Source organism: Labeo rohita, chromosome 3 (assembly GCF_022985175.1).
Source record: "Labeo rohita strain BAU-BD-2019 chromosome 3, IGBB_LRoh.1.0, whole genome shotgun sequence".
Taxonomy (NCBI): domain Eukaryota; kingdom Metazoa; phylum Chordata; class Actinopteri; order Cypriniformes; family Cyprinidae; genus Labeo; species Labeo rohita.
Window position 1 is genome coordinate 22,035,794 of NC_066871.1, and position 20,975 is coordinate 22,056,768.

The 20,975-nt window shown below is 37.0% G+C and overlaps 1 protein-coding gene across 3 annotated transcripts in view; it reads right to left on the reverse strand.

Annotated features, from left to right (window-relative positions):
- Positions 1 to 20,975, reverse strand: part of septin12 (septin 12) — a 72,988-nt gene that overhangs the window by 31,466 nt on the left and 20,547 nt on the right. The window contains exon 1 of one of the 3 annotated variants that reach the window (XM_051102179.1): positions 6,439 to 6,566. The exons of 1 other annotated variant lie outside the window; for it this stretch is intronic. The gene's annotated coding sequence lies outside the window, so the exon portion shown is untranslated. Of the gene's footprint in view, positions 1 to 2,573; positions 2,712 to 6,438; positions 6,567 to 20,975 lie in introns of those variants that run through there. One more of the 3 variants, XM_051102175.1, reaches the window with a different exon arrangement.

Consider the following 20,975-nt stretch of genomic DNA (forward strand, 5'->3'; position numbering starts at 1 on the left):
TTTCTCGCCTCCTCTGCCTGCGTCAAGGTAACCGGGCTATAGAAGAGTGTGTTGAGGACTTTTGTGGACTGTGCCATTTGGTGGCTTTTAATGATGTGGCGCTCAAAGACATTTTTAGAGTGGGATTGAATGATCCCATTTGTTCCTGTCTTCCTGGAGGGAAAATTCACTGGTGTCTGGAACAATATATTAATCACGCTCTGCTATTAAATGGATCCTCGTTTACTGTGGGGATTGCGGATTAGGAGCCCTGCAATCCTACAGTACCCATCACACCAGAGCATTTTCACACCCCAACCATCATGTCTGGAGTGGTTCACGTCATGCTGTTCCATGCCAAGCCTGTTTCAGGTCAAGTCTGCTCATGCCATGCTAAGTCAAGTCTGCTAATGTCAAGTTTGTTCAAGTCAAATCTCTGGATTATGTTTGGATATTGGATTTCACAGTAAATAAACTGCACTTGGGCTCATCCACATCTCGCCTTCAGAGGACATTCATTACATCAAAGAGTTGAACCACCGATGTCACATTGACTATTTTAACGACGTCCTTACCGGGGCTGCCCTCGACTAAAGATTTTTTCTGGTCAACAAAGTAGTTGTTAATTTTAAGCATTAGTCGACTATTAGTCGCACGCTTATTAATAATAATAATAATAATAAATAATAATGAGCCTTTAATTGCCTACACAGCCACAGCCTAAAAAGCCGCAGTGCAGCGCAGATATAACAATTATGAATGTGTCAGGGAAAAACTGCAAGGAGACTGCATTAACGTTTTAATAGTGTATTGTTAAACTAGTGCTTTCTTCGTTTTCGGCTTAAGAGATGAACCAGCGTCACTGACTGGTCATCTCCGCAGTAGTGATGCGTCTGTATGCATGTTTCACACGGATTACATAATCTGAGAATATTTGTTTTTCATTTGAATTGGTCCATTTCAAAGTAGACATTTCCCTCTTTATAGATACAGATATATAGTATACACAGTTTCGAAGTTCTGCGTTCAAGTTAACAGAGACCAAGATGCCAGAAAGCGTCTGCTTTAATTATTTTACAAAAGTGCAACGTTTCGTTGTTACTGTGATTGCACACAAATAAATGTAGATTACTCAATACTACTCTGTATGACCAAAAATGGAGCATTTTAAGTGTGGGTGACCACACCGGCGCCTCCATCCATCATGCATTAAGTATGCTATGTTCAGCTTCCACACTCCGCACAGACATTTCAGTAGCACACTTTTTACTAGGTTAACATTAGATTGAGCGCAATGTAAAGTTGCTACTACTTGCATATTTTAGAAAAGACATATTTGAGGTTGATGAATGATAAGTGAGTGTTTGGATGTCCTGCCCGATGTATTATATTACCACACAGACCACCCCTTAACGATCTGTCCGTCACGTCCTGTGGAATATATATATATATATATATATATATATATATTTTTTTTTTTTTTTTTACATTTTATTCAACCAAGCCTTTTCTCGTTGACTAACGGTTAGTCGGCTATTAGGGGGCAGCCCTAGTCCTTACTAACTTTCTGGGCCTTGATTTTGGCAGAGTCAGACTGAGTCAGTTTGATGAATTTGAGAAGAAAATTATGCAATTAATGAATCATTTAGGCCAAATGTGAAGTGGAGCAAACAATTCACTGAAAAGATGACTCAAAAGAATGATTCGTTGATCCCTACTTCTCAAATCTAGGGCATATAACAAGGTTTTCAGTGTATGACTAAAGTTCTGGCATTTTCCCTCACACCAGACTATTGTATGGTTTGGAATGTAGTGCTTAGAAAACTTTTAAGATACTTTTATGGTCTTTTTTTTTTTTAGCTTGACAGCCTCAGTCCCCATTCACTGTCATCATACTGAAAAGAGCGTCCAGAATATTCTTTAAAAAAAAAAAAAAATTGCAGCGTTTGAATGAAGAAAGAGTCTCACAGGTTTAAAACGACATGAGTAAATAATGACAGAATTTACATTTTTGGGTGAACTATCCCTTTAAGGAGATGAAGCATCTCTGCACAGTTTCACTGAGGAAGTGTGTTTTTCTCACTCTCAAACTGTCAGTCTGACTTATCACACAATCTGAGTGTTTAGTCTTTATGTTCCCCATAAAATGAAGTCCACCTCATATAAATTAACGTCTAGGAGACCACTGAATACATCCATGTAAGGATGGGCCTGTTTCAAAACAGCAAGGCATGAGAGAGCGCGAAAGTGCCTGTGAGTGAAAGAGAATGTGTGTGTGTGCAGGTCAAGCCCATGCTGAGACGCTGCAAGGATGGTTTTCTGTTTGAATCACAATAATGTTCCTTTGTTTGACACTCAATAGATGGCTGATGTATCATAGTGAGGCCCCAAAACAACACACTCACGCTTCCACTCACCAACGACTAAACCACAACATGTACGTCTACAGCAGCCCCAGCTCAATACAAAAGATAAATATTGCAAACCACAACTCATTGCATTCAAATGACAGCTAGTTAGCAGATTACACAAACCAGAAACATTCCAAAAGAGCGATTGGTATAGTAAAATATTAACAGAAATCAGTCTTTTACCTTAGCAGATAAGTGGGATCCTGAAGCAGTTGCCAGGCCCCATGTGCTGTCAGAGAGTGAATTGCGAACTGCTCAGGATGTCAGTTACGAAAATGTGTGAGTCTAACGCGTGTATGTGTGTGTGTGAGGGTGTGTCGTAGCATAACCACAGACAGCACTCCGAGGGTGATGCATTTCCTTGCCTTTGGGCCTCTCTCTTCCTGGTTGTATTTTAACCAGTTTTATGCCACACAAAAGAAAAGCAGTTTCTCCAGCTCTGTTATCGCCATGGTTACCTAAATAGGAGTGTTTCTCAAGAGTGGGATGGATGTTTATCCATTTTCCTTATGTCATCAGCGCAAGTCTCTGTTAAAATCCCACCCTTGAGATACGAGGAAATGTCTTTCACAATCCCAGACAGGTAAAGCAGAAAAATGGAAATGCAATCCTTGTGAATGGAAATCCGGTACGAAATGAACTAGGAGAAGCCGTGGAAGCTTCCAGAAAGAGCAAATTCTCATCCTACAGTGTCTAACCTCACACATACACACACACACACACACACACACATATATATATATTATATATATATATATATATACTATCACCACACAGCGCATCTCTGCTGTTTTGGGAATTCTCCCTTTACCGCTGACAGGAAAAAGCATTTTGATTAATGTGGCAATCGGAAAATGACCTTTGCATGCGGCGAGAGCTGTCTATTTTACATTCAATATGTAATCATTTGATAAAGTATAGAACAAGCCCAATGACAGCAATTCATCACTTTCATCTAAAAGCCTTTCGCAAAGCTCCGAGCCACATGCAGGGTCTGTATGCTCCGCTGCGTCTACAGCTAATTAACTGACTGAGGTTTGTTAATGGAGTTTCCTACAAAGTGCTCTCCACTGCCACATCGTTCTGGTCATTCCAGGTCATTATCTGATGACTAATGCATCTTCTGCTTTTTGAATCCACACACTCTTGAAATCTATGTATGATAAGACAAACAATAATTCTGACCACTGCATGAAAAGGATTGATATGAACATTTTTTTAGAACTTGCCCTACTTACTAGGATAGTTTACCCAGAATGACTTATGACTCATGTTTGTAACAACATGAGGGTGAGTATTTAATAACAATTTTAATCATTGGGTAAACTATTTCTTAAATTTCATAAAACATTTGGCAGTACAAATATAGAGGTTAACTAAACAAAGGGCGATGATTTCTACGGATGTTGATATGGTTGAGCAAAAAGGCAAGAGAGGAAGAGGAAGAGAGGGGGAGGAAGTATGCGTTTGCTGTGCCACAAGGGACAGTGAATTGCCACTAAATGTCTCTATTACCGCTCCTCTTTAATTAAAAGCACATGTACGCACAGACGCTGTCAGTTCATTCATACTGTTGCCAGGGTAACCTCCCCAAAGAGACTGGAAGTATCGGGTTACTACCGAGATATGTTGCCACACACCGTGAGAAAGCTGCTGGTTCTTTACTCCAGCTTTGCTTGTGTGGGATTCAAGGGGTTAATTCAATTAAAGCATCTTAACCTCATCCTAATCCAAGTATACTTAAAAGGACATGGCAGGCAGAAGAGAAGGATTCCTGAAGTCTGACCCTGTCCTCTGGTGCGTTCTCTGTGTCTTCCACACATGGTGGGAGGAACAGGTAAGGACAGAGCGGGAGGACAGTGGCGAACTGCCGGACATCTGTTAGAGCGGCTTCTAAACTGAGCTGATGCACAGCTGGAGTTTCTGCTGAAAATCAGCAGAAGAGAAGAGTAGAGTATGACAGAGCAACAAGATTCTACTGAATGCGAGCTAAGCCCTTAAAAAGCTTCTATAGTTTACGTCTATTCTAAGTACATGTTATGCAGTTAAAATTAATTTCTGTATTAGATGCTTTACTTGATACTACACAACATATTTAGTGTATTTTGACTTTTATGTTATGTAATATATATAGATGTATGTTAGCTGAGGCATGCTAACTACTAATCCAAATCTATTATAAACAACAAACCAACCTTCAAACTCACAGTTTCAAATAATGGACTGGCCATACCCCTTAATAATCTGGCATGTATGACTTGCTAACTAAAAATCAACTAGCACACTAACAAATCCACTAAATACAAACGACTAACTAAACATCAAAATGACTAAACAACTAAACTAGAAAAAAAAACTAGCTAATTAACAAACCAACCAACCAACAAGTACAACCTAACTGAGTAACTAAACGTAAATCTGACTAATCAAAAAACTAAGCTAAACTAACTAGCCCACTAACAAACCAACTAAATACAAAACAACTGACTAACTAAACATCAAACTGACTAATCAAAAAACTAAGCTTAACTGACTAGCTTACTAACAAACCAACTGACTAATTGAACAAACTGACTAATCAGAAAACTAAATTAACTAGCTCACTAACAAGCCAGCTAAGTACAAACCAACTAACTAAACACCAAACTGACTAACCAACAAAGTAAACTAACAAACTAACTAGCTAGTTAACAAACAAGCCAATGAAGTACAAACCAACTAAAGATCAAACTGACTAAATACAAACCAACTGACTAACCAACAAACAAACTAAACTAAACTAACTAAACTAAAAAGCTAACTAACAAACCAAATACAAACCAGCTGGCTAACCAACTAACTAAACTCAACTCAACTAAACTAACAAGCTAACTAACAAACCAAATAAGTACAAACCAACTGACTAACTAAACATCAGACTAAGCAACAAACTAAACTAAACAAACTAGCCCACTAACAAACCAACTAAATATAAACCAACTAACTAAACATCAAACTGATTAACCAACGAACTAAACAACTAAATTAAACTAACTAGCTAACTAACAAACCAACTAAGTGCTAAACTAAGTAAACATCAAACTGACTAATCATAAAACTAAATTAACTAGCTAACAAACAAACCAACTCAGTACAAACCAACTGTCTAAATAAACATCAAACTGACTAATCAACAAACTAAACAACTAAACTAACTAACAAACCAACTAAGTGCTAAACTAAGTAATAAACTAACTAGCTAACAAACAAACCAACTCAGTACAAACCAACTGACTAACTGAACATCAAATTAACTAACCAACAAACTAAACAACTAAACTAACTAGCTAACAAACAAACCAACTCAGTACAAACCAACTAACTAAACTAACTAGCCCACTATAAAACTAAGTGCTAAACTAACCAACTAACAAACAAACTCAGTACAAACCAGTTGACTAACTAAACATGAAACTGTTTAACCAATTAAACTAAGATACACTAAGTAACAAATCAACCAACCAACCAACTACAGCTAACTAATTAATTTACCAACTGGTTTGAATTAATAATCAATAAGGGGAATGGAGAGACCCCTTAATGATATGTCTTGGAGTACTAACTAACTGATTAGAACTAAACAAAACTCACTGGTTTGAACCATGGATTGTTAAAACAGATTAATAATCTATCTTGGATTACTAACTACCTAAATACAAACAAACAAACTCTCTAACTCAACATCAGACTGACTAACTAACCAACTAATTTAAACTAAAGAACAAACAAACTGACCAAACTGACTACCTAACTAAATACTACCGACCTGCCTACTTACTTACATCATCTGTCAGTCTACAGTAAGTAATTTTCTATAAAGGTAAAGTAAGTAAAAGAGTCCAACATCAGTGGTCACAATGGAGGCTGTTATTATTTGACAGTCACCTGTTAATCTGGAAGAGAGTCAATATACAATACACACATGCACATCATACCGCTCTGAGGTAAACAAATGCTTCCAAGTAACAGCCGGTGATTAAGCTTAACAAGGATGATAAAGTCAACTTACCATCAACAGTGCACAAAGAGCCGAGTCGTGTCCTGCCCTGACAGCTGCTGCTCCTGATAGGACACGATTTCCAAAAGTAGCAAAAACGATTTCAGATGGTACAAGCACACCGACGCACACAACCGCCCACACACACTTCTCTTTTTTTACTTTCTATTTTGCTTTCTTTGCATTAACCATTCACTCATGGATTATTGCCAACAGGAAGAAAAACTCACACACAATCAGTAATCACTTTCATATTCTCTCCCTCTCTATCCGTGGTCATGTCATGGCCTATAATACTATTAGTTGTGCTATCACCGTTTAGTCATTATAAATGGTTTAAATATACCAGTCACATTCATCAAACCATCAATAAACACATACTACTAAATATAAACTGCCTGTTCTCTCAAGCAACTTAATCTAATTCACCTTTTATAATATAATAGCTGTCTATTCAGCACAGGTTCAAGATAGCACACCATGCTGATATCATGGAGCTGAGCATGTTTTCACAACATATGTGGCTCTACTGAGTCTCATTTCATTTTCAGGGCAGGATGCAGTTGTTCTTCAGGAGGGACGACTCTTCCAGGAAGCCCTGTCATGCTGTCCAAGAGGAAATCACCTTTCACATCTCCCCCTCATCCGGGCTGGAGAAAATGTGGGTCCACAAGGCTTAGAACTTTGACCTTCTACACTAGATCTACAACACAGTTTTAGGATTCATGGATAAATAATTTGCATTGTGATTTGATGGGCTTTTGATTCATTTCAGTTGCCCTCTGGATTTTTTGTAACACATAAAGCAAATTAACAGGAAAAAATGTGCCAAATAACTAGCCTAATATAGGCCATTTTATTTTACATGAAGCAGGTTGCCTCATGGGGGTGGCCATGTTGAAATCACATGACCAAATACTACTCCTTTTGTTTTGTTTTCCCCAGTTATTAGACATATACGCTTGATGAATTAATCAAACAATGCAGAGTGCAAAAAGTGTTGAAAAAAAAAAAACACAACAACAACACAGTTAACAAATATTTTAAATAAATATTCAGAAAATTCACAAATGTGGAACTAGTATGAAAAAAGGGAAGTGTAACAGACGTTCTTCTTTTACTAATGTCTTCACGTGAAATCTGACAACGAGAAACAGGAATATGTATTTATCAGTGATGGTGATGTTCTTGTTAACCCAAACTTTTACAAAAACTCAGTATTTGAAATATATATATTATATATATATATATTATATATATATATATATATATATATATATATATATATATATATATATATATATATATATATATATATATATATATATATATATATATATATATATATATATATATGTAGTTAGTTAGTTTTACTTTTATATTAATATTACTTTATATATTATCAAATGTGACAAAATAGGGTTTTTTTTTGTCAGTGACTAAACAACAAACTAAACTAAATACATAAACAAACCAACAAAGTACAACAAGTATCAACTGACTAACTAAACATTGAAAACAGACTAACCAACTAACTAGGTAACTAACAAACAAATAAACCAACAAAGTACAAACCAACTCACTGACTAAACATCAAATTGACTAATCAAAAACTAACTAGCTCACTAACAAACCAAATAAATACAAAACAACTAACTAAACATCAAACTGACTAATCAAAAAAACTAAACTAGCTCACTAACAAACCAACTAACTAAACATAAAATTGACTACTGAACAAACTAAACAACTAAACTAACTACCTAACAAACAAACCAACAAACTACAAATCAACTGACTAACTAAACATTAAAAACTGACTAGCCAACAAACTGAATAACTAAACTGACCAACTAACTAGCTAACTAACAAACAAACCAACTAACTAAACATCAAACTGACTAATCACTAACAAAACTAAACTAACTAGCTCACTAACAAACCAACTAACTAGACATAAAATTGACTACTGAACAAACTAAAAACTAAACTAAACTAAATACAAAACAACTGACTAACTAAACATCAAACTGACTAATCAAAAACTAAACTAAACTAACTATCTTACACACAAGCACACACATCCTGCCATGTGAAATCTTTTCAAAACATTTGCTTTTCTTTCTTTATTTTTTTCCCTGAAGAACAACAAAAACTCTCAATTGGAAACTACCTGCCAATACAGGCCTCAGAGTATTCCAGTTGTGTGTTGAATTGTCTCACAAGCTAACTTGGTGTCAAATAGTGTTTTACTAACATGCCAACTCCAAGAAGGCCTCTGCCAGGAATGTGGAGTCCCATCGTAGCGAGTGTCAACACGTAAACACCCAACAGGTCGGGGCGAGAGACTCAGCACGTTGCTTAGAGCTGAAGGAAAACACTCAGATGGAGACTGCACCACCTCTGCCCAAAGCAAAGCATGGTTATATAAAAACGACAGCAGCAAATAGTAATGTTTTTCCCAATCGGGCCACACTTCAGTTTGCTTTCGATGTAACCTTTTGGAATATACTTATACAGTTGTGAGGTGCCTAAGTGCCACTGGATAAATAATACAAATCTATTTATATTTATATATATAAATTTGCTTATTACTCTAAATAAGTTAAATAATCAGTCATATGCTAGAATCAAAATGTACCCAGATAATCTGAAAAGAACAGAGCTACAGTTCCATCATACCCTAAGGTGTTCGCCCTTTCCTTTCCACCCTTATACCCTCTTTTGACCCCCATTAGTGACACAAGGTCTCATTTGTACCCTTAATCTGTGCTAATGTGTAAGTTAACCCACTCATTTGCAGGGGGACACAGATGAAGGGAACAGCATTCCAGACGAGCTGCTCTGCCAGATCAGCATTTCACAATCCCACCCTTATCCCATGATGTGGAGTGGGGTTTGCTTAGGGGTCACTAGAGAACGGGCATCTATAAGGGATCAAAAGAGATTCAGACAACACAGTGCTTAACACCAATGAGAATGAGAACTCCCAGACTCATGAGAAACACAGCCGAGTTAGTATGTAGAGTATACACTCATCGCCTGATAAAATCACGCTCACACTCTCTCTCTCTCTCTCTCTTTTTTTGCTCCAGGCACTCTGGAATAATTGACTCTTAATTATTGTTTTTATGTGATAAGAGGCTTGTTTAAAGTGAAATAAGAACAAATCAGCATCTTTTAGTATGCCGTATAAATTCCTGCAAAAAAAAAAAAAGAGAGAGCGCGCTCTCAAAGCGGCATGCGTGAAGAGCTGATTACAGCTTTTTGAAAACGTATTAGCATCACTCTAAAAGAATGTGAGAAAGCATGTTTTCACTCCAGTGAGTAAATTAATCTTTTAGAATAAAGGATTTCAATCAGCTGGGCTAATCTGACATGAGAACGTTGCTACCCCCTAGTGGTTGATCTGATAACTGCTAGATCAAACAAAGGCAGGCACTGCAGTTTCATGGAGGGAAGACCCGTATGCCAGAGTGAGGAGGGAAAAAAAAAGCAGCAGATGAAAAGGAAAAATTAGAATCCATCCATCAAACTACCAATCTTCTTTTTAAAGCTGCAGTTATTATCCAAAGTGATGTAGGTCAATCTCAATGAGCCTATCATACGAGAATGTGATTGTTGCTGTTGTAAAAGGATAGGAAGAGCATGACTGGAATGAGAGAGAGAATGTATCATAGACTTTTCAGCTGTATATCATACTCATGCTTTCATGTGATGCTTTTTTCTATAATTTTTATCTAGTGGCACTCATATTAAACACATATTAAAACAAATACTTGCAAACTGTCAATTAAGCTGCTGCTGTTTTTTTTTTAGCATATTTAAAAATACTGCTAAAATGGAACTCATATAGAATATATTTTTGTGGAGCTTGAAGAAAAAAATAGCCAATGCAACTTCAGATAACAGTTTCAATGAAATCAAAAATTATATACATAAGAAAATACATATATACATACTTTGGGGACAGGAAATGAATACATTTATTCAGCTATAATATAATTTATAATGCTACTAAATGCAACTATTTTTTTTTATTCTTAATTGCGGCTGTTTTTAGCTTTCTACTCATCAAAAAAAAAAAAAATACTTTTAACATTTAACGTTTCTTGAGCAAATCAGCATATTAGAATGATTTCTGAAGGATCATGTGACACTGAAGACTGGAGTAATGATACTGAAAATTCAGCGTTGCTATGACAGGAATAAATTAAAATGCATAAAAATAGAAATGTATTCTTGACCAAATAAACACAGCCTTGGAGAGAAAAACATTTTAAAAATCCTACCGCCCCCAAACATTTGAATGGCAGTGTATAATAAAGACTATTATTTCATGCTGTGCATGACTGTTTTTTTTTTTTTTTTTTACGTTGAGACACATTTTTAAAAATAATAATTATGCAAAGATGCAAAGAAAATATGTCATCAATTTTTACATGATAGGTGCTCAACTTGACCCTTCTAGCATTCAAGGACAAGGTTTGTAATATAACATTTTCTTAAGAGTTCTCCTTTTCATCATCCCAGACATCCTTATTCATCACTGATGCTATATAAACAAATCCCCAAACATGTACACGCAAGCTCACTCGCGTACATTTTTACAAACACGTACTCATTTGTGTTGGTGTTTGGACCCCACAAAAACACCACCATGCAGCACAGCGGTATCCATTTCCCACTTTTCCTCTCCTCTAGAAAGGTTAGAGAAGTTTAGAAAGCATTTTGGCACCCCCGGCTACACTGTTTGATCCTGACACGTTGAAAGGAGGGTGTGATTTGTCCTGTAGTCGAGAGCACATCTGCTGTCTGACCTATATTTCCTGTTCTTTACGCAACTGATTGGAAAGACCACAGGGAAACGTGATGAGCAGGCAGCATCATGTTCCCACAGCCAGCATATCAGGGAGTCTGTGTGTGCTTGTGTCAAAACTCTGTACGTACGCCCACGTGTGTCTGTGTGTGTGGCGGAACGGGGGAGTTCATGTATGTTAATGCGTGTTTGAGCACAAACGCCTGCCTTTCCTTCCAGGTCGGCCAGAAAAGTCATTACATAAAGCCGCCGTCTTTCCACAAGCCATAACTCTGGGTCTTTTGTATCAGCCTTGCCACTATTACAAGTCCAGCCTTGCACTGTTTCCCCCTGGGTTTGTTTGTTGGTGGAGCTGAGACAAATTGCCATGCCTACAGGCGCTAAACCGTACTGTGGGAATACTGATGGTCCTGGCCTTTACACAGAGTACTGCTTCCAGATCAGACACCGTATCAGGTATCCTGCAGGACAATCTTATCCAAACTCTGCTTCTAATAACCTGTCTGCTGCACACGGTTAATTACTCCATCACAGTTGAACGCTACAGCACTGAGTCAACAAGACAGGCAGAAAAATGGCTGAAATTCTCCTGGGATCAGAGTCCAGCTATTGACGCTAGGTGCTAGGTGTGGCAAGGACCTGGATGGGGGGCCCTGGGCGTTCTTTCTAGCTTTTCCAGGTGGCCTGGGCCTGAATGGATGTGCTACATAAATAATAGTTTATAAAGTACATCATTGTGCTACATAAAACATATCTGCATAAAACAAAAACAGCAAATGGACTGAACGACATACAAATTCACTCTCTGACAGCAGGTGGCGCTTACGGAACAGCTGCGTTACAGTATTTCCTTGGTTACAGCTGTAAACAAAGCAGCGCTGCATTTTTATATACTACATTAATATGGAATATACGGAGGTAAGAGGAAAAGAAAATACCATAAACTTTTCTTAAGACAGTCAGTTCCCCTCAGGGATACATACAAACCCTCACTGCAATTCACAATTTGTGACCCTGGACCACAAAACAAGTCATAAGGGTCATTCATCATCTGAAAGCTGAAAAAAAGGTTTTCCGTTGATGTATGGTTTTGTTAGGATAGGACAATATTCGGCCCAAATACAACTATTTGAAAATCTGGAATCTGAGGGTGCAAAAAAATATGAAACATAAAATATTGAGAAAATAGTCTTTAAGTTTTGAAATATTTACGGTAGAAAATTTAAAAAAAATCTTCATGAAACATGATCTTTTGACCAATACAATGTAATTTTGGCTATTGCAGCAAATATACAATAAAAATAGACAATGCTGTCTATGCTGTCTGTACCGTTATGCCACTTTGTTTTTTTTTTTTTAATTCATATCATGTGCATAATCTAAATCATTTTACTGTTTGAACCGGTATATCGCCCAGTACTAGTACAGATATAAACCTTTTTTTCTCAGGATCTCAGCAATGGGATGGTGACATTTATTAGCATATAATCAGTTAGACGTCCCACATGCACACAGTGTTTGCGAAAGGCGGCACTCTGTTGTATAAGGTTACAATGGTGAAAAAAGGGTTGGTGCAAATCAGTGGCATGCAAATTGTCAGGACAAATAAAGCCTTTAAAAGTTTTGAAAAATAAAAGTTTAAAGGTTTAAACACTGTTGTTCAAAAGTGTGTGGTTTAGTAAGTAATTTATCAATTTTAGTTAAGTTTAGTAATTTTTAGAAATATTTTGAAAGTAGTCTCTTATACCCTTCCCTCCTGAGAAAAAAAAAAAAACTGCTAAATATGTTTGGCTGGTTTTAGCTGGTCATGACTGGTCAGCTAAAACCAGCTACTTCCAGCTTAAACCAGCTAATACCTTTTAGCTGTGTTTTTTGTGTTCAGCTGGGTTATGCATTTATTTGAGCAAATATACAGTGAAACAGTTATATTGTGAAAAATGATTACGATTTAAAACAACTTTTCTATTTGATTTTATTCATGTGGTGGCTAAGATCCCGTTTTGTCACATGATTCTTCAGAAACCATTCTAATATGCTGATCTGGTCCTCAAAAAACTTTTCTTATTATCATCATCAATGCTGAAAACTGCTGTGTTACTTAATGTTTTTTTTTGGATTATTTGATGAACAGAAAGCACAAAACATTTATTTGAATCTGAAATCTTTTGTAACATTATAACTTTACTGTGACTTGTGATCAACTGAATGTATCCTTGCTGAGGATTATCAGCTTTATGAGCTTTATCTTAAAAAAATAAAAATGGGTCTATAGTCAGTTCAGTAAATTCCTCTTTGTGCCATTCCTGAATATTCCAGATCAACTTAATGTGGTGTTTGAGCACATATTTTGTAATGTTTGTTTTAATTTATTTCTGTCAATCTCAATTTAGATTACATTTTATAGGCACTGGTTGATTAAAAAAGATGAAACTTTAATAAACAGTTACATTGAGGGTGTGTGAATATGCTAATAATGAGTGACATTTATAATACATCGGAGGACATCAATCCCATTGTAACAGTTTCCTGCTTGGAGTCGATTTGTCCCCCCGAAGAGCTCAAAACAGCCTCATCCTTATTCCGTTTCCATTCTGCTGGCTATGGAGAGTAACTGGTCAAGGACCTCTGAAGCTGGGGCTTTCCTTTGCTCTAACAATAACAGGATCTCACCACCAGATGCTCTGTGTCTATCTCTCCCTTTCTCTGTAAAGATATTCACTACGCTCTCTCAACTTTTTCCCGGTCTCATCACTTTTTGTCCACAGAACAGAAGAGAACAACACCCCACCATCAACAAGGGCTCCATTCATATCTTATCAAACAACCCTGGACTCAAAAGACTCAAGGAACCTCTTTCTTTGTGGCACCCATCCCCCATTTTTCCATGTCCTCCTGGCTTCAGCAGGGTGTCTGTGGTCCTTATCTCCAGACAGAAGGGTGAAGACTCTGTGTAGCCTCAATTAATCTCCCTGTGAAATGAGCATTAGCCTCATCAATTTGCTTAACTTACTTTGAGAGAGCAATCGCTGTAATTGAGTGCTCATCTAATTAGAAATCATTTACACCCACAAAACACGTTTAGCATGTCGGGTTCAGTCCCTTTCAATAAAGCCGTCTTAGATGATTGGAGCTCGTCTGGTCCAGGGTCAGGGATGATCACACGGGTGTGAACGATTTTTATTGGAGGTGGCAAACACAGCTTGTAACATTTACTATTCAATTCGATTTTAAAGTTAGACTAATCGTAAGGTGTGACTAGCTCCCAAATCTAGCTTAAAAAAAAAAAAAAAAAAAAATTAACTAAACGATTTTTGTGACGTTTGGTTCTATTAGCATGCTTTAATACAGTTTTCCCTGCAATGCTACTAAGCGTGAAAAATCTAGCTTGACTATTAACACCCGATTCTTGATCAAATGACTGAAGAATCAAAAATATACTGCACAAACAAGTGTAATTTGAATTTTTTTTGTGTGTGTGATTCACAAACATACAGCAGAATTAGTGAAATCCAATTCTTGAGTTAGTTCTCAAGTTGGTTTTTTTTTTTTCATTCTTGAACAATCGATTCTTTTGGTTGGTTCTTTTTTTTTTTAAATGAATCACAAAAATACAGCACGGTCAGCAAAGTTTGATTCTCAAGCAAATGATTCTTAAGAGCCAGTTCTTTTTAGAGAATCACGAACATACAGTACAACCAGCAGTTTCAATCTTGATCAAATGATTCTTGTAAGCTGTTTCTTTTTTTTTGTGAATCACAAAAATACAGCACAACCAGCAATGTCTGATTCTCAAGCAAATGATTCTTAAGAGCCAGTTCTTTTTAGTGAATCACATACAGTACAACCAGCAAAGTCTCATTCTTGAGCAAATGATTCTTATGAGCTGTTTTTATCTAGTGAATCACAAACATATAGAGCAGACAGCAAAGTTTCATTCTTGAGCAAACAATTCTTATAAGCTGGTTCTTTTTTGTTTTGGTGAATCACAAAAATATAGCACAACCACTGAAGTCTTATTCTTAAATAAATGATTCTTAAGAGCCAGTTCTCTTTAGTGAATCACAAACATACAGTGCAACCAGCAGTTTTATTCTTGATCAAACAATTCAGTTTTTTTCTAGTGAATCTCAAAAATACAGCAAAGTCTGATGCTCCAGCAAATGATTCTTAAGAGCCAGTTCTTTTTAGTAAATCATAAACATACAATGCAACCAACAAAGTCTCATTCTTGATCAAATGATTCTTGTAAACCGTTTTTTTTCTAGTGAATCACAAAAATATAGCATGATCAGCAAAGTCTGATGCTCAAGCAAATGATTCTTAAGAGCCAGTTCTTTTTAGTGAATCACATGCAGTACAACCAGCAAAGTCTCATTCTCAAGCAAACGATTCTTATGAGCTGGTTCTTTTTATTGAATCATAAATGTACACTGCGGCCAGTGAATTTCGATTCCCAAGAGCTGATACTGTGTAATGCTGTTTTTAAGACTCTTAAAGATTACTTCTTGATCTGGTATAGTTAAAGATACACATTATGAGTTTTTTCTCAGTAGTATTTTATATAAATAAGTTCAAAATAAATGAAACACTTTACCACATATAACCAAAAAAAAAACTGTTTTCAAAATAGCTCTTCTCTTTAGCATCAACCTGAATCAGATTCGAAATGGTTCCTGATTGATTCTCATTCCTACAGACTACATAGCAGTCAGATATTTAAAGTATAGATGATTTCAATTAAAGACTGGTTAAATGGAAAACACATTATGAGGCATGGTTTTAAAGATTAATGATTTAACTTTGCTGAGGAGCTTATCGGTTCGTTCAGCGGACAGGCCCGAGGAATGCGAATGCCAGCAGTGGGTTAGTGGGTTGTACTGTCAATTGCTGTTTGTAAGCCTAACTGTTGCAGGCGGAGGAACGTAGGCCAAAGTTGGCACACATCTGACTTTTTATGGTGACTGGATGGATTTCAAAGGAAAGCATAAGTATATCTTGCAAAGGCTTATCTTTCATGTTTACACACTTGGGTGCGTTTATTATGGCTTTCAAACGAGGGAAATACACAAGTTTAGTGCAGCGTGCGGATCTGGCATTTCCTTCCTCGTGAGTAGTTCCCCGTCCTGTCGGAAAGGATAAACACAAAAACAAGCAGCCTCCCATTATGCACAGCTGATGTTGCTCTCCTCCCCAAAACACTATCATCCTTTCAAAGAGAGGAAAACAGATGCTAGGTATTAATAAGATTAGTTCTGCAGCTTCCACTCCCATCTACACCACAGCTACGATAAGAAACTCTCCATGAACTGTGTGGTGGCTGGTTATGAATGACAGTACTGTCCGTCTACAGATTCCAAATATTAGCATTATCATCTGGCACTTACAGACATATCAGGTGCTGGGGAAGTATCGGCTTCAAACGAGCAGAGGGTCATTTGGACAAAGAGACAGTTGTTTACCACAAAAGGCAAATAAAACCTCCTCTGTGATGTGACTTCAGATTCCTGTTGCCCCCAGGAAATCTTTTTCAATTCGGCACAATAAGATTGTGTGTATTGAGACAGCTGGAGCTATGTGGGAACTGGTGAAGTATGTGTTAAAGCTTTCCTGTAATGTGATATAACAGCTTGAATTTATGGAAAGCTCCCGCTCACTCACTGAAAAAGGGGAATTCGCCAAGAATGCAGAGAGTGACGTTTATCTGTGTTTCAGAGTCAAGATTCACTACTGAAGTCAGTTAACAGCACAGCACATTAATATGCAAATTTCTCACATTTCAATGCAATGTATTTTTATGCTAATTTGGAGCTATCAAAACATTGATGGATGTGTACTGTTATAAAGACATAACACTTATATTATAGCAAAGACGCATTAAATTGATCAAAAGTGACAGTAATAATGTCTTGACAGTGGCATTTGTAATGTTCCAGAGTTCGGTTTCAAATATTGTTCTTTTGATCTTTCTATTTATCAGAATCCTACAAATATTACATTTACACAAAAACAGTAAGCAGTGCAACACTAGGTGCGTTTCCATTACCCTTCAAGACGCGCAAATTGAAATTGCGAATTGAAAAACGCCTAATGGAAACTCCCATATATCGCAAAAAAGTTTTCACGCTGGCATGAGGTGGTTTTTCAGGCAATTCGAAAAAGGAATATTTCACAAAACTGCAATGGAAACGGCTTTTTTCGCATTTACAGGTCACATGGCATATGTAAACAGGCATATGATCATTCTTCAATGTACTATAAACTCCAAGAAACACTTCATACGTAGCCACTCTCAAGTACAAGGGGCTTTCCCTGATATTAATGCTTAGACTGTGTACGCTGCACGCATCTGCGGCGCGTTACGGCTCCGACACAATCACCGGAGCTGATGTTATGTTTATACCAGCAGCGTCGCACATGTTTCTGAAGTGGCTCTCCGCTCTGCTTCTGTAAACATACACGTATACGCCTCTTTCGATTAAATAAAGCCAAAACCCGTCCAAATCCCACCAAAATCCGTTGCCATGAGTTATCGCGAGAGGAACAAATTACGCTTTAGTCGCATAACATCGGTTAATGGAAACGTTGTTATTTCGCAATACTTTTTTTATCGACATTTACAAAATATCGCCAAAGTTTGGCGCAAATCTGTAATGGAAACGCGCCTACTGATCATACCTGTCAAGAATCCCGTTTTGGCCGGGAAAGTCCCGTAATTTACCCTTCTTTCCCGCCGTCCTCCCGTATTAGTATTTTCCCGTAAATCTCCCGTATTTTAACCTGCGTTATTATAAAAAAAAAAAAAACGCCCCATATATTCAGATAGAAAACAGCCATTTTAAATTGCAATGATGTTTTACATTATTACACAAAAAAAAAAAAAAAATGCTGGGTTAAAAACAACCCAGCGCTGAGTGAAATATGGACAAACCCAGTAAATTGGTCGATTTGACCCAGTAGTTGGGTTAAATGTTTAACCCAACCTTCTGGGTAATTTTATTTAACTCAACTACTGCTTAAAAATGACTTTAAAAATGACTACACTTCTTGCTTAAAATGAACCCAAAATAGGTTGGAAATGAACATTCATTAATATGTTCAATAAGTTAAGATTTATTAGTAAGTTTAATAAGTAATAATTAAATAAACTTTTTTTTTTAAAATAGCTTATTAAATGATGTTCAATTTTGGGTTCATTTTAAGCCAGCCATATAGACATTTTTAAACAATAGCTGAGTTATATTTAACCCAACCGCTGGGGTCAAAACAACCCAATTCTGGGTTTGTTCATTTCACTCAGTTTTTTCTAGAGTGTTCTGCTTACTGAATTTTCGATTAAATAAATGTAACCTTCGTTAAAATAAGAAACTTCAAAAACGTTCAAAAACATTATTAAATCTCGATGGTAATGTAAACACCAAGATGTGAGATATTATTTGAGTTGGATATGTTTTTTTATTCAGTAAGAAAACATGCGCATGTGCTACACCTGAAACGTTTACCTATAAATGCATGCCAAAAAGTCATGTGACCCCATAATTCGCTCATCTGATTGGCTAAAATATTCTTGAACATACCTAATAGCACGTCATCGTCCAGTCAGATAGTGTTGCAGGTGGTTCTCGAATAAGAATACAGTTCTTGTACAAGTGGCACAACAGTTTAGTGAATTTGCCCGCAAGGCTTTTATAAGTGAGTGTCTCTTTTCCACCTTTTTTAAGACCTGTCATTATCAGTTCATTTTTCAGCCAATGTCATATATAATGTTTCGAGCTGGTTTTTCCACATCAGGGCATATATTTAGGAGAGAGACTCACTGTTGCAACTGTCAAAAAGAGCACATAACACCCCTCATTACCCATGAGTCACTGTAAAGAATTAGTGAGAAAGAGCACTTCAGAGTTTACTGTTTCCTGTTTATTAAGATATGGTGCCTTGAAGGCTGATACAAACCCTGAGAGAATGTCAAACAGCTTAAAAGATAACAGCTTAAAAAAAAAAAACGAGCCTTTCATTTCAGATCAGGAGAATAAACAATCTGCTCTCAGACGCTAACCCTCGCTCTGTGACTGCCATTTGTTTAGATTTTTACACTAACAGAAATAATTGGCTCTCGGCTTCATCTATCAACTCGAAACCTGACTTTCTTTTCGCAATTGTCAAGATAACCTTCTTCACAAAGGGTATGGAAATGATGAAAAAACAGCAGCCTGCCAATCAGCCAAAAGCCCCCATGTTGAATGCACCAATCTGAGGTCCTTTAGTATAAAGGGGACTCAACATGAATAAAGAGTGGGATTTTTCTCTCTCTTGAAACCAGAGTACCTGCCGGTCTGTTGTCTGACCCATCTATTTCCCACAGCTCTGTAAGAGAAATGGAAACTCAGGCCCAAGAGAAAGATCAATCAATAGCACATGCGAATGGCCTTTTCAGATCAAAGTCGGCCAAATGTGGGCAGAGAAGCTGTCAAAACAATGGACTCCCTGCATAACAAAGTCTTTGCTATGTGAGATCAGTGCCTCCAAAAGCACATATTTCACAGATTAAATATAGAAGGCTTCACCAAGCACAACAAACAGTAGATTATCGAAAGGCACGAGCGAAGACCGGTGAGTCTCGTCTGTAGAATGAAGGTGCGACATGTTACGGCGCGGTGGAGCAGTTAGCCACACTCTGATTACACCCCCTGGTCTGTGATTATATCCTTGACACCCAACATGACCGACAGAGAAGCCCTAAACCACTATTTCCGCTCATGCCAGCGTGACTGATGCGAGCGGCCCCCTATCGTACCTCTGGAGGTACTGTATCAGTCACCCCGTGGAGCGACGGCTCTGATGTTCAGACTTGGATAATCAACAAAGAAATGTTTGGAATGGAGCAACATCTTGGTCTAACAAATAAGGGGATTAAGTTGCACTTCTGTTGACAGACTGATTCAATGAACCTTTGAGCCCATGCCTTGATTAAAGAATTCCATATTTCTAAAAAAATAAATATGTTGAGAATTTTTAATTACAGTAATATGATAACGTCCTGGCTAAAGTCTGTCAAAAGCATCTATTGTTAAAATTCTGCTGAATAACATGCTATGACTTGCCCATAATTGGGCCTTAAATGTATAATATTACATTTATTTAGATAAGGCCGGTGTGGCTTAAAGGGACAGTTCAGCCAAAAATAAAGTCCTCATTTACTCACGCTCATGATTCTTTGAACATTTTATTACATCTGACCTAAAAATAAAAATGTTCTTATCATTTATTTACCATCACGTTGTTCTACACCTTTAATAATTTACTAATGAAATGTTGATAACCAAAGAGTTTTGTATTAAAAAAAACAAGGCAATAAAATAGTCAATAAAGGGTTTTTTTGGAAAAACTGGCTGAAAGATACATCATTATCTCTCCAATGAGTTTTTAAAGGATTAGGTCAATTCCAGATTAAAAATTTCCTGATAATTTACTCTTTTTGAGAAAAACATTCCAGGATTTTTTTCTATATAGTGGACTTCAATGGGGATAAACAGGTTGAAGGTCCAAATTGCAGTTTCAATGCAGCTTTAAAGGGCTCTACATGATCCCAGCCGAGGAATAAGGGTTTTAAGTTTTTAAGTTTTCTAAAAAAAAAACAGTTCCTATACTTTTAACCACAAATGCTCATCTTGCACTAGCTTGATTTCATGAATTACATAATCACGTTGGAAAGGTCACGAGTGATGTAGGTGGA